At 45.8% G+C, this 15,954-nt stretch overlaps 1 protein-coding gene across 1 annotated transcript in view; it reads right to left on the bottom strand.

Annotated features, from left to right (window-relative positions):
- DOCK3 (dedicator of cytokinesis 3) overlaps nt 1–15,954 on the bottom strand; it is a 566,279-nt gene that overhangs the window by 389,564 nt on the left and 160,761 nt on the right. The gene's annotated exons all lie outside the window — the stretch shown is intronic.

The following is a 15,954-nucleotide window of genomic DNA, read 5'->3' as shown; positions in this document are numbered from 1 at the left end:
GGGCAAGTTCTACACTTTGCTCTGCTTACAATAGCATTTCAATCTTCAATCTTCTTAATAAGTAAAACATATAATTCCTTATACCTCTTACATAGTGACTAATTTCATCATTGTTGTTTACATTTGTTGTCTTTCGTGCTATAAAGTAATTTCTACCGTCTAGCTATTTCCTCTCTCTCTCTTAGTCTTTATAATCATAACCAGTGGATCTGTCTTAGGAAGTATAGGAGTCTATGGAACATGGAATAATATATATATGAACTAGTATTATCTATTCTTTATATATACCTTAAAGAAGAGATTGTCTGGAGCTTAGTATAATTGCTCTTTTTGCTGTCTAAATTTTATTTTTTCTTCACATTTATTTAAGATATTCTTACCCCTTTCACGTTCATTTATTTAGTCACCTAGTTGCATCTGTCTAATCTATTTTCTTTTAATTTCTTTCTTTTTATCATTCCATCTCGAGCATATCACACAGATTATTATGTTCTTACATCTTTCCAGCATATACTAATAGTATTATTTTTCTATACCAATAGTATGTGATTTTTACAGTTAATTTTCATTATAAAGGTCCTAATATAAAGAGTATCTTATTTTCTAGTTAAATTATTTAATGTTATGATATGAAAAGAACCTGTCACTAACTTAACAATGTAAGTTACCTACAACATTTAAACATAACAAACATGTCAGTTCACTTCAGAAAAATAGATCAAGTAAATAAATAATCTATATCTGGACAATAACACTTGCGTGAGGATCAGCTGGATACAGAAGGATTTGTTCAGGAAAGCAAATGAATTTTGCTGGTCTCCTGTTTCTCCATGCTTAGAGGTAAATGATTCTTGGTTTTGGCAGTATACAGTGGAATTAAAAACTGCCTGGATTAACAATGTGATCAAGGTTCCCATTCTTGTTACTTACCTTTGGACAAAGATTTGGAGCCCAGTATTCAAATATACAATTGTTTACCCAAACTGCAAAATATTTTGACACATTTACAGTGCAATCCTAAACCCAGTTACTCCAGTATACAGCCATTGAAACCAGTGGACTTAGACTGGAGTAACTCTTCTTAGGATTGCACAGATAGACTGCATCTACACATAGTTGGATTGTGTTAACACTGCACTGCAGCAATCACACACCTCGTCAATTGTCTTGGCTATACAAGAAAATTCATTTGTCAATGATTTCTATACAGCAATATCCAACAATGTGTAGATGCAGCCTTAATATATTATTTTAACTATCCATTCACTTCAACCCTAAGCAGGCTGGTACAGTATCTGGTGGGACCTGGCCAGCCTCACCCTACAGGGTGGCTGGGATCGGGTGGGGGAGGAACGAGAGAGAGGAGCCAGGTCACTGGGAGATGCCTTGTTGAACCTGTGGCCCATCAGTCAGGGAGGATGAGAAAACACAGGTCAGAGTCTGGGGGAGGGCTGGGAAGCCTCCAGAGGCAGGGCCTATAAAGTTGTGCCGAGTGGGCAAGCCAAGGAGGAGAACACCTGTGTGGCCAGAGAAAGAGTAAGAATGGAAGTATCAAAGAGGCAGCACAGTGGGGTCGAGAACGTACAAGAATGCTGTAAATTCCCTTCTTTCCAATTTCTGAGGCTTGTCCAATGGCTCACCTGAGCCAGAGGCCAATCTAAAGGACAAGCCCTCCCCCCCAGGCTCCAACATCCCTACATGAGAGACTGACAAATTGGTGGCCCATATGGGGACTGTGGCCTGCCTGCAACCCCATATACCTGTGCCAGCCAGGTGGACTACCAAGCCCCTCCAACTTGCAGCAGCCAAGCTCCAGTTCCCACCCACGCTGCTAGAAGAAGCCTCATCAGGGGCCCACCTGCTGTCAGGGAACATGTATCTGTCCCTGTTCAGCCAGTGGCTCATGAAAAGGCATGAAAAGCTACTGAGGGATGTGGTCACGCAGCAATCTCACTTGTGCGGGACCTCTGTCAAGCATAGGAAGTCTCATGCCCCACTGGGGACTCAGGGGTCCCAAGACTGACCTCCAAGCCGCCACCATTTACACTCTCACGCATGAGAACCAACAAGGATGTGGAAGCCTACCTCAATATATTTGAGAGGATTGCTACAGTGGCCCAATGGCCCAAGGCCCTACATCCTGAACCCTTACTTGACTGGCAGGGCACAGACCACCTTCTGGGCCCTGCCCAATGACCTGGCAGCCAACTATAATGCCCTCAAGGCAGCCATACTGGACAAAAACAAAATCACTGATGAAACCGTCTACCAACACTTCCGCTGACAGAGAAGGGACTGGCCCTGGTTGGTTGCAGCCAAGCTGAAACAGCTGGCCACCCACTGACAGCACCAAGACACCGGGAGAAACGGCCATCATGGAGAAGGTGGTAGCTGAACAGGTGCTGCAGATTGCCCTCCTGGAGGTCCACCCTGGAACACTGCGGAACAAGTCCATGACCCTCAAAGACCTCATGACTCACTGTAGAGTTTTGTCACCTCCAAGGCCACCAATCAGTCCTTGGAGGTGGCCCTCACTGCACTTCTGGTGCCCTGATGGGGACACGGCTCCAGCACACCAGATGGCCAGCCCCATGACTGGAAATCAACTAAGAGCAGCAAGCTGGGGTCGACCCCTTGCCCCAGCCTTTCAATGGACACCATCACTGCTGCCAGCAGGACACCACCCAGCACCTTCCACCCATTCTACCAACCCACTGGGGATGCCCCACAAGCAGGAGAGGACACCCTCCAGGTCAAGGGTCATGCTTCATCCTGTCTCTCCACCACGACTTATCGGCCACGATTGATACAGTACATGAACTAGAGACCCCTTGGTCATCTTCTGGGTTGATATTTGATTATTTCAGCCCACTCTCTGGGGATGAGGTTGACAGGACCCTGTGGGGAGTAAGGCCTACCACATGCCTCCTGGCCCCATGTCCATCATGGCTGGTGAAAGCCAGTTCCAATGGACTATGGGATCCTCTGGAGGTCATTGTCTACCTGTCCTTGAGCTCTGGGGTTTTTCCCGGGGCACTAAAGGAGGCTGTGGTGAGAACTCTCTTAAAGAAACCATTGTTGGACCCCGCCAACCTGGTCAGTTACCACCTAGTTTTGAACCTCCCATTCCTGGGTAAGGTAATTAAGTGGGCGGTGGAGGAACAGTTGCAGGGATTCCTGAAGAATACCTCAGCTCTGGATCCTTTCCAGTTCAGTTTCCACCCGGGACATGGGACGGAGACATTGCTGGTCGCCCTCACAGACAATCTTCACAGACACCTGGATCAAGGTGGATCAGCACAGCTGATATTATTAGATCTTTCAGCACTGTTTGACACAGTCGATCATGATCTTCTGACCCACCACCTCGCCAATATGGGGATACGAAGGACAGCCCTACAATGGCTAGTCTCTTTTCTCCACAGTCAGGGTCAGAGGGTGGCGCTGGGGGAGAAGCTGTCATCCCACCACTTGTTGGTATGTGGCATCCTGCAGGGGGCAATACTCTCCCTATAATTCTTTAATATCTATATGTGCCCCCTCGCCCAGTTGGTATACAGCTTCGGACTTGGGTGTCACCAATATGGTGATGACACTTAATTATATCTGCTGATTGACAGCTGGCCTGACTCAGCCCCGGATGTCCAGGAGCATGCCTTTGAAGCCGTGACTGGACGGTTGAAGAAGAGTCAGCTGAAATTAAACCACACAAAGATGGAGGTCCTGTACTTGAGTCACGGTGTGTGGATTTGGGACTCTGGCTTCCAATCCTCAATGGGGCATCACTTACACCAGTTCCGAGGGTCAGGAGCCTGGGGGTGATCCTAGATGCCTCCTTGAAAATGGAGGGTCAGGTTGCAGCAGTTGCCAGGTCCTTTCTTCCATCTTCAATAGACCAGGCAGCTTGTCCCTTACCTCTCAACCCGCAATTTAACTACTGTGATTCAGGCAACAGTCACCTCGAGGATGGATTACTTTAACACGCTCTATGCAGGGCTTCCCCTGAGTCTGATGCAGTGATTGTAGCTAGTTCAAAATGCAGTCGCGCATGTCATCACCAGAGTGCCAAGTGGTACACATATCATATAACACCAGTACTGCACCAGCTGCACTGGCTGCCAGTGGAGTACTGAATCAGATTCAAGGTTCTGGTATTAACCTATAAAGCATGCAGCATATCTGTGGGACCGCCTCTCCCCATATGTGCCCCAGAGGACGCCTTGATCAGGGGATAAACAACTATTGGTGGTCCCTGGCCCCAAGGAGGCCCGCCTAGCCTCAACCAGAGCCAGGGCCTACTCGGACCTGGTTCTAAACCGGTGACTTTGCTCATGAGCACACCTGGGCCAGGCACCACGGTGTCACCAAGACCCTAGTCAAGGTCCTGGACTGGTTCTTCTGGCCATCCATGGCAACTGACATGAAGGCCCACTGCCAGACCTGCCCAACTTGTCAGAAGATCTCCAGTTGGCTCCTGCCGCGAGCCCCCTTGGTGCCACTCCCACTGGTTCCAACTCCCTTGCACCAGGTCACCATGGACTTTATAGGGGTGTCTCCCTCACACCCCTAGAGGGGGGTTCAGTTCATGCTGGTGCTGGTGGACTACGTCACTTGGTTCCTGGAAATGATCCCCCCTCTGCAAGATGCAGTTGTCTGGAGTTGCCAATGCCCTCCTATGGTTCTTTTCTATGGTTGGCTTGCCATTGGAGACCCTGACCAACCCTTCCAGATGACTCTGATGTGGCAGCTCTGCCAGATGCTAGGGATCAGCCAGATTTTTACCTCCATGTACTTCCCCCAGACCAAAAGGGTTGGTGGAATGCTTTAACCTGACCCTGAAGGAGGCGCTGCAGAAGTTGGTGCACGACCACCCCAACAAATGGTACCATGGGCCCAGCCCATTGATGAGTATTTGCAAGACTTGAAGGAATGTCTGGAGCAGATACAAGAGAAAGCCCTCTACCAGCTAGCCACTGCCCAAGAGTAGCAGAAAGCCTCCTACAATCACAGCACCTGGGCCCAGGCCTTCGTCCCGGGGGAAAAGGTCCTCATGCACTGGTCAGCCTGCCTGGGAGTGGGGCGATCCACAGCATAGTCCCTACAAGGTGACCTACGTTCTCAGGCTCCTCACATATGAGGTCCAATGCAGGCCCCAGCAGTGGAACTTTAAGTCCCTCCAAGTAAACCTGCTCAAACGCTGGCACACCTGGTAAGTTGAAGGGTGCCCACTGGCCAATGACCCCTTGATCTGCCTGGGGGGAGCTCCCCTGGACTAATAAGGCACCAGAAGTCAAGGCCCCCCAGCTAGATCACCACCTGATGACAGAACAGCACACCCAGTTTGAGGACCTCTGGAGATGCCTCCTTGGAGTCTTCTCCTGACAGCCAGGAGATACAACACTGATCCAACATGCCATCCCCATGGAACCCAGGCAGGTGGTCTGTACCTTGTGGTAGCCTGTCCTCTGGAAACAGTGGGAGGGAATTGCCAAGGAGACTGACGAGATGCTCCAGATGGAAGGGATCGAGCCATCTTGTAGTGCCTGATGGAGTCCTATTGTCCTCCTGCCCAAGCCAGATGGGTCGATGTGGTTCTGCATAAACTATTGCAAGCTCAACATGGTGGCCTGGTTCAACACATATCCCATGCCAAGGGTGGACTTCCTGATCAACCACCTGGGCACCGACCGCTACCTGTCAGCCCTCGATGAAAGGGTACTGGTAGGTGCTTGTCTGACCAGAAGACCAGGAGAAAACCACCTTCACAAACCTGCAAGGGCTCTACCTTTGGCCTCCATGGGGTAGTTTCCACGTTCCAGCACCTGGTGGACCACATTTTGGGGGGGATGTTAGTCCTTCACATTTGTGTACATCAACAACATCGTTGTCCTTAGTCTGGTCTGGGTATCCCACCTCATGCATCTGGAAACAGTTCTGGGGGCAAGGGGGTCTACAAGCAGATCTGAGGGCTAATCCGAAGAAGAGCCACATTGGATTCTGGGAGCTCCAGTACCTTGGCTCTGTGGTGGGACAAGGGAAGCTTCAGCTATTGCCCAGCAAGGAGGTTTCTTTGGCCAATGTCCCCTAGCCCATGTCCAAGAAACAGGTCCACTGCTTCCTGGACCTGCTGAGCTATTATAGCCATTTTATTCCCCACTTCGAGTCCAAGGCAGCTCCCCTGATGGATTGCCTGAAGAAAGGAATGCCCAACCGTGCCCAGTGGATGCAAGAGTGAGATGCAGACTTCTATGAGCTAAATGATGCCCTAACTACAATTGCAACCCTCTGGAACTCAGACTTTAAATGGCCGTTCACGCTGAACACACCTTGGACACTGGCCTTGGGGCTGTTTTCACCCAAGAGCAAAACTGAGTGGAGTTGTCCTTCCTCTCTCTCAGCCAGAAATTCCAGCCCCCTAAAAAGTGCTATGGTAAAGCATGAGGCCCTTCCTGTCAAGTGGGTCATGGGTGCCTTACAGTACTACCTTGCCAACAACCCCTTTGTCCTCGTCACTGATCATGACCCTCTGAAGTGGCTGCAAGCACGAATTATCACAACCCCAGGGTCTTATGGTAGTACCTCTCCCTTCTCCCCTTTAGGTTCTCCATCCAATACTGGTCTGGCTCCCAATATGTCAACCTGAGGTCAACCTGCCCACATCCATGGCCACCGCAATGGTGTGTGTTCAGGGATGCTGGCCATGCTCCTGTCACACTCTGGGCTAGGGGCACCCGTCCTGGGCATTGGGGTGGCTCACTGGTAGGTCAGGTGGTCCCACAGAGGGGCAGGTGAATGATAGTCTGAAAGCAAAGCCGAGGTCTAGATCCAAGAGATCAATCCAAGAGAGGGATGAGTAAGCAAGAGTTCAAAGCCAAGCTGGAGTCAGGAGCTGAGAAGTCAGTCCAACAGAAAGGCAAGCAAGAGTCAAAGGCTAGTCCAAGGTCAGAGTCCAAGAGTTCAATCCAGGGCAGGGCAGGGCAAGGCAGGATCACGAGCTTCCAGGAACAGAGCTGCTGGTCACAGGGAGTGGTGAACAAAGTTGCTTCCACGCTGAGCTCTGCATCTTACTTTAATGCTCAGGTCAAGGTGAGAGAGTGAGGAGTGGGTGTTTCTTCTTCGCCTGATTGTGGCATCTCATTCTCTGAGATCAGCTCCATCCGACACTGAGCCCATAAGTGCATGATCCTGCATCTTTCCCACACAGCTGCCCTTGCTCAATTCCATTGTTTCACGGATGGCTTGGATGGCTCAGGTATCTCAAGAGTTGGTCTCTCCTCTGCTCTGTGTGAGCCCTCTCCTCCAACAGCCTCCTCAGAGATCCCTGGCTGCATCCCTTGCTGCTCCGAGAGTTCTTTGGCACTGCAGCTGGCCCTGGTGCCAGCACTGCTGGCTCCTCCAGTTCCTTGTCCTCTGAGGAGGACTCCATGGTGGGTGGTAAGGTGTCGGGCTGAAACTGATTCATGACAACTCCCCTCAGACTTACCTGGGACACCACCAGAGGAGACTGTGTCCAGAGAAGGGGGGCCAGGAGCTGAGAGTGCCCACCGCTGAAGCCGCTGCACCATCAAAGCCAAGGGAACCAGCAGGGTCACCCAATGGACAGAATGCAGCCAGAGAGTGGGTCTGGGAGCAGAAAGGCAAGTGGAGCCAGAGTCAAGCACAGAGAGGGTCCATCGCCTTAAATACCTTGGTGGCCAGGAGCTGCACTGTAGAAAGGCATCCCTGAAGGTAGTTTCCAGTCCCAGCAGCCATGGCAGCAGCCAGTGCTCCTCAGCTTGCAAGATCACCTTGGGCACGCTACTGCCAGGCCTGGAAGGAGAAGAGGCAGCATGGCAGCCAGGCCAGTACGGCATCTGGCAGGCCCAGCCAGCCTCACCCTACAGGGTGGCCAGAATTGGGTGAGGGGGGAATGAGAGAGAGAAGCCAGGTCACTGGGAGGCATCTGGCTGGACCTGTGGCTCCATGGGGCAGGGAGGCTAGGAAGACACAGGTCCAAGACTGGAGAAGGGGCAGGAAGGTTCCAGAAGCAGCCTATAAAGGTGGGCCTGGAGGGCAAGCCAGGGAGGAGTGCACCTATGTGGCCAGAGACAGAGCAAGAGCAGAAGTAGCAAGGAGGCAGTGCAGTGGGGGAGACAGCGTACAAGGGTGCTGTAAACCCCCTCCTCCCCATTTATGAGGCTTGCCCAATGGCCCACCTGAGCCAGCAACTAATCTGGAGGACAAGCTACCCACCAGGCTCCAACATCCCCACTCCAGAGCCTGACACCTTCGTATTCAATGAGGCTTATTCTCCAGAATGTCATCTTATTTTATTTATTTACATTATTAATATGCCCTATGAGTATCCAAAGCATAACTGGGACCAAAGCAATTTTCATTTTTCTCCTTTCCTCCATTTAATCTTCTTAACAGACTTGTGAGGCAGGTTAGACTGAGAGTGTGTGACTGGTTCCAGTTCATCCAGTAAGATTCCATGGCAGAGGGGGGTTTGAACCTGGGTCTCCTAGATCCTAGTCAGACACTCTAATCACTATACAACATAATTCTTAGGACTGCACTGTGAATTTTTCTTTTAACATTTTATTGACACATGAGCTTCAGTGCACAATGACACAATAAGCTTCAATGTCAGGAGGACCTGATGAGGACAGAAAGGAGAAGTATACGTTTTATAAATATATAAAATAAATAAATGCAACAGTTTGAATGCAGAACAGGAAGCTGGAAGGCATGCATTCCCCTGGGGTGAAAACCCCTATCCAGGAGCCAGGACTACATGCATTCAGTCACAGTCATGTTACAGGGTCTCACCACATGAGACAAAATACACTCTAATTACATGGGTAATTCAAGTGTATTTGAATGTAATTCGAGTGTAATTCAAGTGTATTTTGTCTCGTGTGGTTTGACTCACAGACAAATAGCACTGACTGCTTGTTGCAAGGAGGCAGGACAAAGCAGAGGGATGGACTGTACGCCCTGCTTACCTGAATGCACTCAATCTAAAGCACACACAGTATATAGCCTGGATTCAGCTTTTCAGCCAGGGTAGTTCCTTACCACCAAAGAATATGGCTATGGATTTAGGCAACTGAACTTTTATACTCCCTGCCACTGTGTTTATCTGTCAGAACATACTGAACACACACAATATTTTAACTCAGATTTTTATGTTCTTGACGGATCTTGACTGCGTTTCATCTACTCTTTGCAGCAGTTTTAGTTATTTCAGAGCTTGCTCCACTTGTAAAGAGGCAGGAACTCTGAGGAGAACCAGAATCCCACCGTGCTCAAATGAAGCACAGTCCCATTCCCCCTGGAATTTAGTCACCACCTGAGGATATCTACAGAACTATAGGGACCCTGTTTAGCCACCCTCAGGTTGCTTTCAGCTTCTGCTACAATAAAGTTGATTAGTCCTAAAGGTGCTGCTGGACTTTTTGCTATTTTGCTACTGCAGACTAACACGGCTAACTCCTCTGGATCTTCAGCATGCAAGTGTTCCATGTCTCTTTGGGGAAAGCCTTCTCTCAAGAAATATGTATCTAGAACAGTAACCTCATGGGGAGTAATATAAACCAGCCAAGTATCTCAACTGGAATAGATCCAACTTTTGTGCACTAACATTATTTAAAACATTTATCGACTGTCTTTATCCCAGACAACTGGAACTTAAGACCAGTAACAACTATAAAACCAATAAATCTTAAAAACTTCAAAGATTAACCATAAAACTAGGCAGAAATACATCTGAAATAAAATCTAAGCAGTTTTATTCAAAGTTGGGGTATGATGAGCCAAATCCCTTCTAAGACGTTCAGTCTTGCATCCATTCTGAAACTATAGAAAGAATGTGGATTTTCCAATGTCCACTGCGAGATTGTTCCTTAGGATCAGAGTGGGTAGTGAAAACACCTGCAAACAGGCAGTTATTGTTAGTACTCTCACAGGGAGTGGAATAATTTATTTTTATTTATTAATTAACATTATTTATAGTCATCCTTTCGCACTGAGACTCAAGGCAGATTACACAGTGTGAGTTCAATTTCAAGGATATTTCAATAAATAATGTTATTTAGAAGGCATTGTGAAGGTCATACTGGGAGAGATGGTCTTTCATGTATGAGGATCATAAAAGGCTTTAAAAACAGGCACTAATGTTTTGAACTGGACTTGTAAACCAATAGGCAATCAATTATAATAAAACTAGCATGATGCAGCCACCTCCTGCCAACAAGTGGATTGCTGCTTTTTTGTGTTAATTACAGGTTTTGTATCATGTTCAAGGGCACCCCACCTCATGTATGTTACAATAGTTAAAGTTACTTTTGCATGTTTTGGCATAGCCAGATCGGCAGTCTCCAGACAGAGGGAAATCTATGTTGGTAAAAACCACTCTTAGCTACTGCAGCTACCTATTACTTTAACAACAGAGCTGAGTCTAATAGGACTCCTTGCTCTTCAGAGTGTCCATCAGAGAATGCTAAACTCCATCCAAACTGGGGAATGCAATCCCAGCCAATGCATCACCTCCATGTGCTCAGGACTCAATTTTGGTTCATTCTCTTAACTGCTTAACCACAGCTGTGAGACACATGAAAAGACAGCAATATTCGGTGGTTTATTTAATGATACATAAAGGTGGATATTGTCAGCATTAGGGGCATGCACAGGAAGAAGATTTGAGTTTCCTCAAAATACCAAAGCGGGAGGGGGAAAATTCAAGAAAACTCAAATCCCGAATCAGTTTCCCGCTTCATCTTTGGGTTTCCAAAGCTGCTTCGGTATTATTCCGTAAGCTTGGACCATTGTTTTCAATGGGAAACACAATTCCTGGCTCTCCAGGAGCCTGGGGGGCATGTTTTTAAAGAATAATACCAAACTTGTTGGAGATCTACTGCTAACTGTTCTCTCATGATCACATAACTTTCATGAAGATTGGACATCGGGGGACCACCTCCAATCTCTATTATTCCTTACGGGGAATGCTTTGGCTATCCAAGGGGATAGTTTGGCATTTAATATAATAAATCTTCAAAATTTTCAAGGGACATACCTCTGACTGTCCTCTTAAGACTCCACAAATCTCATGAAGATTGGACTTTGGGGAGGGGTCATTTTATAGCCCTCCAAAGAAGGTGCCCCATCCACTTCTATTCTCCATTATTCCTTATGGAGGAAACTAGGGAAGCTAACCAAGAGAGGTATATAGGGAAGCTAAACATGGTGCTGGGATGGCATTTTGCAAGCAAAATTCACCCAATTTGCAGGGGACCTAGTCCTAACTGTCCTTTAAAGAACCCTCAAATTTCAGGGAGATTGACCCTGGGAGGGGCATGATTCATGTGCTTCTGCAGTGGGATTAATTTTTCCCCACAATAGAAACTAATGGAGAGTGGCTGGTCAGCATGCACAGGGGGTCCTGGGGTTTGGGGGCTTCATTTTGGTTCTGTTGGGCTGTCTGGTGTGGAGATTGTAATTGGGAGTGTGTCAGTGGCCATGGCAGCCATGATTCATGTGTTTCTGCAGTTGGAGTCAGTTTTTTTCCCACAAGAGAAAAAACGGGGTGGCTGGGGGCACCTTCTTTTGGGGGGGGACATAAAATGGCCCGCTGAAGTCCAATCTTCATTAATCTTGGGGTGATCTTTAGAGGACAGTCAGGGGTATGTCCACTGAACATTTTGTAGATTTCTTTTGTAAAATGCAAAGCCCCCCCCTCCACCAAAAAAATCCAGGACCCCTTGAGCAGGCCATTCCCATGCTTCAGTTTGGTTCTGTTGGGCTTTCTCTGGGACAAGCTCAGCTTGCATTTAGGTGTGTGCCTTGGCCATGGCAGCTTGCCCCAAGGTTTTTCTACAATGGGAGTCAGCTTTGAATTTTTCCCCATAATAGGAACAAATGGAGTGGCTGAGGGCACCTTTTGGGAAGGGGGCCCACAGGATCAGCACCCATGCTCCAATCTTCCTGAAACATTTGGGGTCTTTAGGGGATAGTCAGTAGTATATCCCCTGTAAATTTGGTGGAGTTTGCTTGGAAAATGCCACCCCCAGCCCCCTGGACAGCCTCCAGATAGTTTTCACCATAGGGAATAATGGAGTGGCTGGGGCACCTTCTTTGGGAGTCCATAGAATTGGCTCCTGGGGCCAAGCTTCATGAAACCTGGTGGGGCTTCAGAGTATGGTCAGGAGTAGGTCCCCTGCCAATTTTGTGAAATTTGCTTAAAAATGACCCCCCCCCCCCAGCTTCTTGGACATCCCCTAGATTGATTTTCCCATAGGAAATAATGACCAAATTAAACCGAATTTCTCTAATATAGCAGAATTAGAGAAATGGTTTGGTATTTTCAGAATACCAAATTTTGAGGGGACTCCCCCCTTGACTACTTGCCATATAGTCAAGGACTGGGTACCATATCTCAACAAAACTTGAATAAGGGCTGTGTGACACCAAATGAGTAATATGATCACTAACGTTTTCCATAAAATAATGATCCCATAATTTTTTTATACCACATAGTAAAGGAAGAGGGGTTGGATCTTTCCAGACTGCTGCTATTGTAGCTTTTGCTGCTGCTAAAAATATTCCAATTAATTTTGTTTTACCTTTTTGGAACTTTAGTATCTGTTCACAAGTTGATTAACATCGATTCTGGATTTGCCTGAAGAGAATATCTGGTGATTCATTCGATATGGATTAAAATTTCTTTCCAAAATTTATTGATGTGTGGACAAAGCCACCCACAATGAAAACAGGTGCCTAATTCCCCAAATCATTTCCAACAATAAGGAGATATTGAGGATATGGTGCAGTCTCTGAGGAGTAAGTTACTAACTGGTGAGTAACTTCATAGATTGAATTCTTATGTTTACGAACTAGTGGTATAGATATGTGATTTCCATATTTGTACCCACTGATCTTCAGAAACAGTTGTGTTATCATCAGTGTTCCATGCTTTAACATAAATCGGGGGATTAGAACTTTCAAGAGAAATTAGCATTGTGTACATTTTTGAAATAGAATCTTTATAAATATGATGAATGTTTTCAAATTTGATTGTTGGCCTTGTTACCACTTTCTTAATATCTAGCTGATTTATTAAGTGATTCAGTTGAAAATATGGATACCAATGTAATTTTTTAAATTAAGAATGTTTCCAATTGTATTTTGGGGAGTAGAGTGCCTTTTTTTTGTTATATCTATTACGCAGGATTGATTATTAAGTTTCCAATCCCTATATGCTTCCTAATGTTCAGCTGCTTGGTACCATTTTGGGCCTAGAAAAAGAGTGAGTGGTGAGAATGAAGGAGCTAGTGGTCCCATCTATATCTTCCTCCAGCCCTCTAAATTTTAGATTGTTCTGACGCAATGTGTTATCAATTTCCATTAGCTTATCTTATGTGTTTTTTCCCTTGAGATTGTAGTTCTTTTTCTTCCTCCTGCAGAGTAAAGCCCAATTCTAGTCCAAAGTCTGCCGCTTGTGCTACCTCTAAGAGTTTACTTAATTTCTTTGAATTGCTGATTTAAGGGCTCCATAAGTTGAGTTAATTTTGTGGGAAAACTTATTTAAAGATTAATTCAAGGTTTGCTTTCAGATCCATTATTCTTGGCTGCCATTTTAGCTTTCACGTTCTCTCCTGGCCCTGATGTGTTGCTGAGCTCATCAGAGGGAAAATAGGCTTTCACTGACGGGGAATTGGTGGCTAAAAGCTTGTTCCTGCTGCCACTCATCGTCCCCATGATTTATAACAGCTGGCTAGCCCAAAGACACTTGTTTTGCCACCGACGGGAGGATTGCGGATGGGAGCTACAGCCACCATTGCCACAAGATGCTCCATTCCCCACCCCCATATACAACTTTTTAAAATGTTCTGGTATTTCATTGTGAAAAAGCATGAACACAAAGCCAGAAAAACAAAAGGATGTAGATCCTTCCTGCTTTCCCTTTCCACCAACAGCCCAACTGCCAAAAAGCTGGTGCTGAGACTAGGAGTTGTGGGAACCTTGTTAAAAAATGTCACATGTGGCCTTGGAAGCCTGTGGTGAGGAGAGGAATCTTGGAGCTCCTCTTTAACATCAGAGGTGGCTCCTGGATGTGTCTCAACTGCCTCCTTCTGCTGCAGTGTTAGATGCCCAGCTGCCTCCTTCTCTGAGCCTTCAGCCTCTTCACCTGATAAGGAATCCATACTTTGGTTCATGACCAAAACTGGGTGAAATCATCCATGCTTAGGAATGTTGGCAGAAGAGGAATGTGGAAGCAATTTCACCTGATTCCCTTCTTAATTTCAGATCCTTATAGTCTGTGGCCTTCTGTCTATCAGTCTTCCCCAATAACAGATTTTAGAGGATCATAAGGAGTTGTTGAGGGAAGGTGATGTTTGAAAAGATCCCCCTCTTGCTGCACACTTGCACACTTCCTTCAGATTGAAGAAACCCAGAAGTCTTTCAGGAAGAGCTCTCCATACAGTTATGTAAAGAAACAATTCCTATTATAAATAGTATGACTTAGAAATTACTGTCTTTTCATATGAAATTAAAACAGATACATTATCACATCCATGATTCATCATATCAAGATGCATTGGACACTGAAAATTAAACATGAAAGGGGCAATGAATTTCTTGCAAAACTTGTCCCCCACATACACAGAGATGGAAACTTGCACAAAGCAACATCAGAAATGTGTCCCCAAAGCACACAACCATCTCAAATTACTTATCATTCAAAGAGCAAAAGGAGTCTTAAGGCAAAAGGAAAGTTAACTGATACAAAGCCTTGTTGAGTCAGGCCAGAATCCAAAGAACCATGCAATTAGTTCCACATACCTAAAAGGGCTTTGGGCTTATGTTTTTCAAATAGTAACACCACCAATGTAATATTACAAACCAAATTTTAAACTGAAAAGACTTAAAGCAATTTATGAAATGGCATAACACTATGCTGCTCATTTTTTAAAAAACAAGTCCTACTGAGCATGGCTATGCTTTTAGGCAGACCCAAAGTAACTTTTTGGATCTAAGCCATAAATATAGATGATCATGACTTGGAATGTTTAGTTTTGCATTCCTCCCATTCTCCTGTTTCATACCATCTTCCAGGGAGAGTAGGGATTTTGTGATGCTGTAGAAAGTAAGCCATGTTGTACAATTATGGCAGAATCGTTGTTACTCTTATTTATTATAGAGTATCCCAGGGCCCTTGGATTTCTGTAACTCTCCCCAGGGCTCACAGCTGAACGATCCCTTTTTTTTTTGTGCTCAGAGAACAACTGCATGACACAAATGCTTTCAATGCTCCTTAGTCAAAATAGTGAGCACAAAGTGTCTCAATAGCAGGAAATTAAAAGAGAACCTAGTCTGGTTTAGGTATAAAGAAACATTACTGTCCTGATAACTGTGCTACTGCTTGAACCTGAAAGCTAAAATACTACTCTTTTAGTCTTATCTACTTATCTATGTTTTGGATTTGCCAGAGAACACTTTCCTCATATCATATTACATTTAATTGTGTAAATGAGTGGTAGAATATGCATAAATGTATGCATGTATGTATTAATCACATATATGAGAAGAAAGCATAAAAGTAACAGACATAAGATTTTCAGGTAGTTTTCCATCAGGATTTGCAAACTGATCAATGGACCGGTCAGATAATGTTGGCTGACTGCCTATTATTTCAACTCAGTCAAATTTTGTCAGATATATTCTGCAGATGTATTCTTAGAAAGTGAAGAAAAAGCTGCACTCAAAGCAATTGAGAGAAACAAAGCACCTGGGGTAGATGCAATACCAATAGAGCTATTTCAAGCTACAGAAACGGAGTCCATCAAAATCTTAACAAGAATCTGTCAACAAATATGGAAAACAAAACAATGGCCACACACTGGAAATGCTGTCTACATTCCAATTCCAAAAAAAGGAGATGCCAAAGAGTGCAGCAACTATCAGAATATTGCA

Source organism: Eublepharis macularius, chromosome 4, assembly GCF_028583425.1.
Source record: "Eublepharis macularius isolate TG4126 chromosome 4, MPM_Emac_v1.0, whole genome shotgun sequence".
In the NCBI taxonomy this organism is placed as follows: Eukaryota; Metazoa; Chordata; class Lepidosauria; order Squamata; family Eublepharidae; genus Eublepharis; species Eublepharis macularius.
Note: the sequence above shows the minus strand (reverse complement) of the source record. Positions and strands in the feature narration are given on the sequence as shown.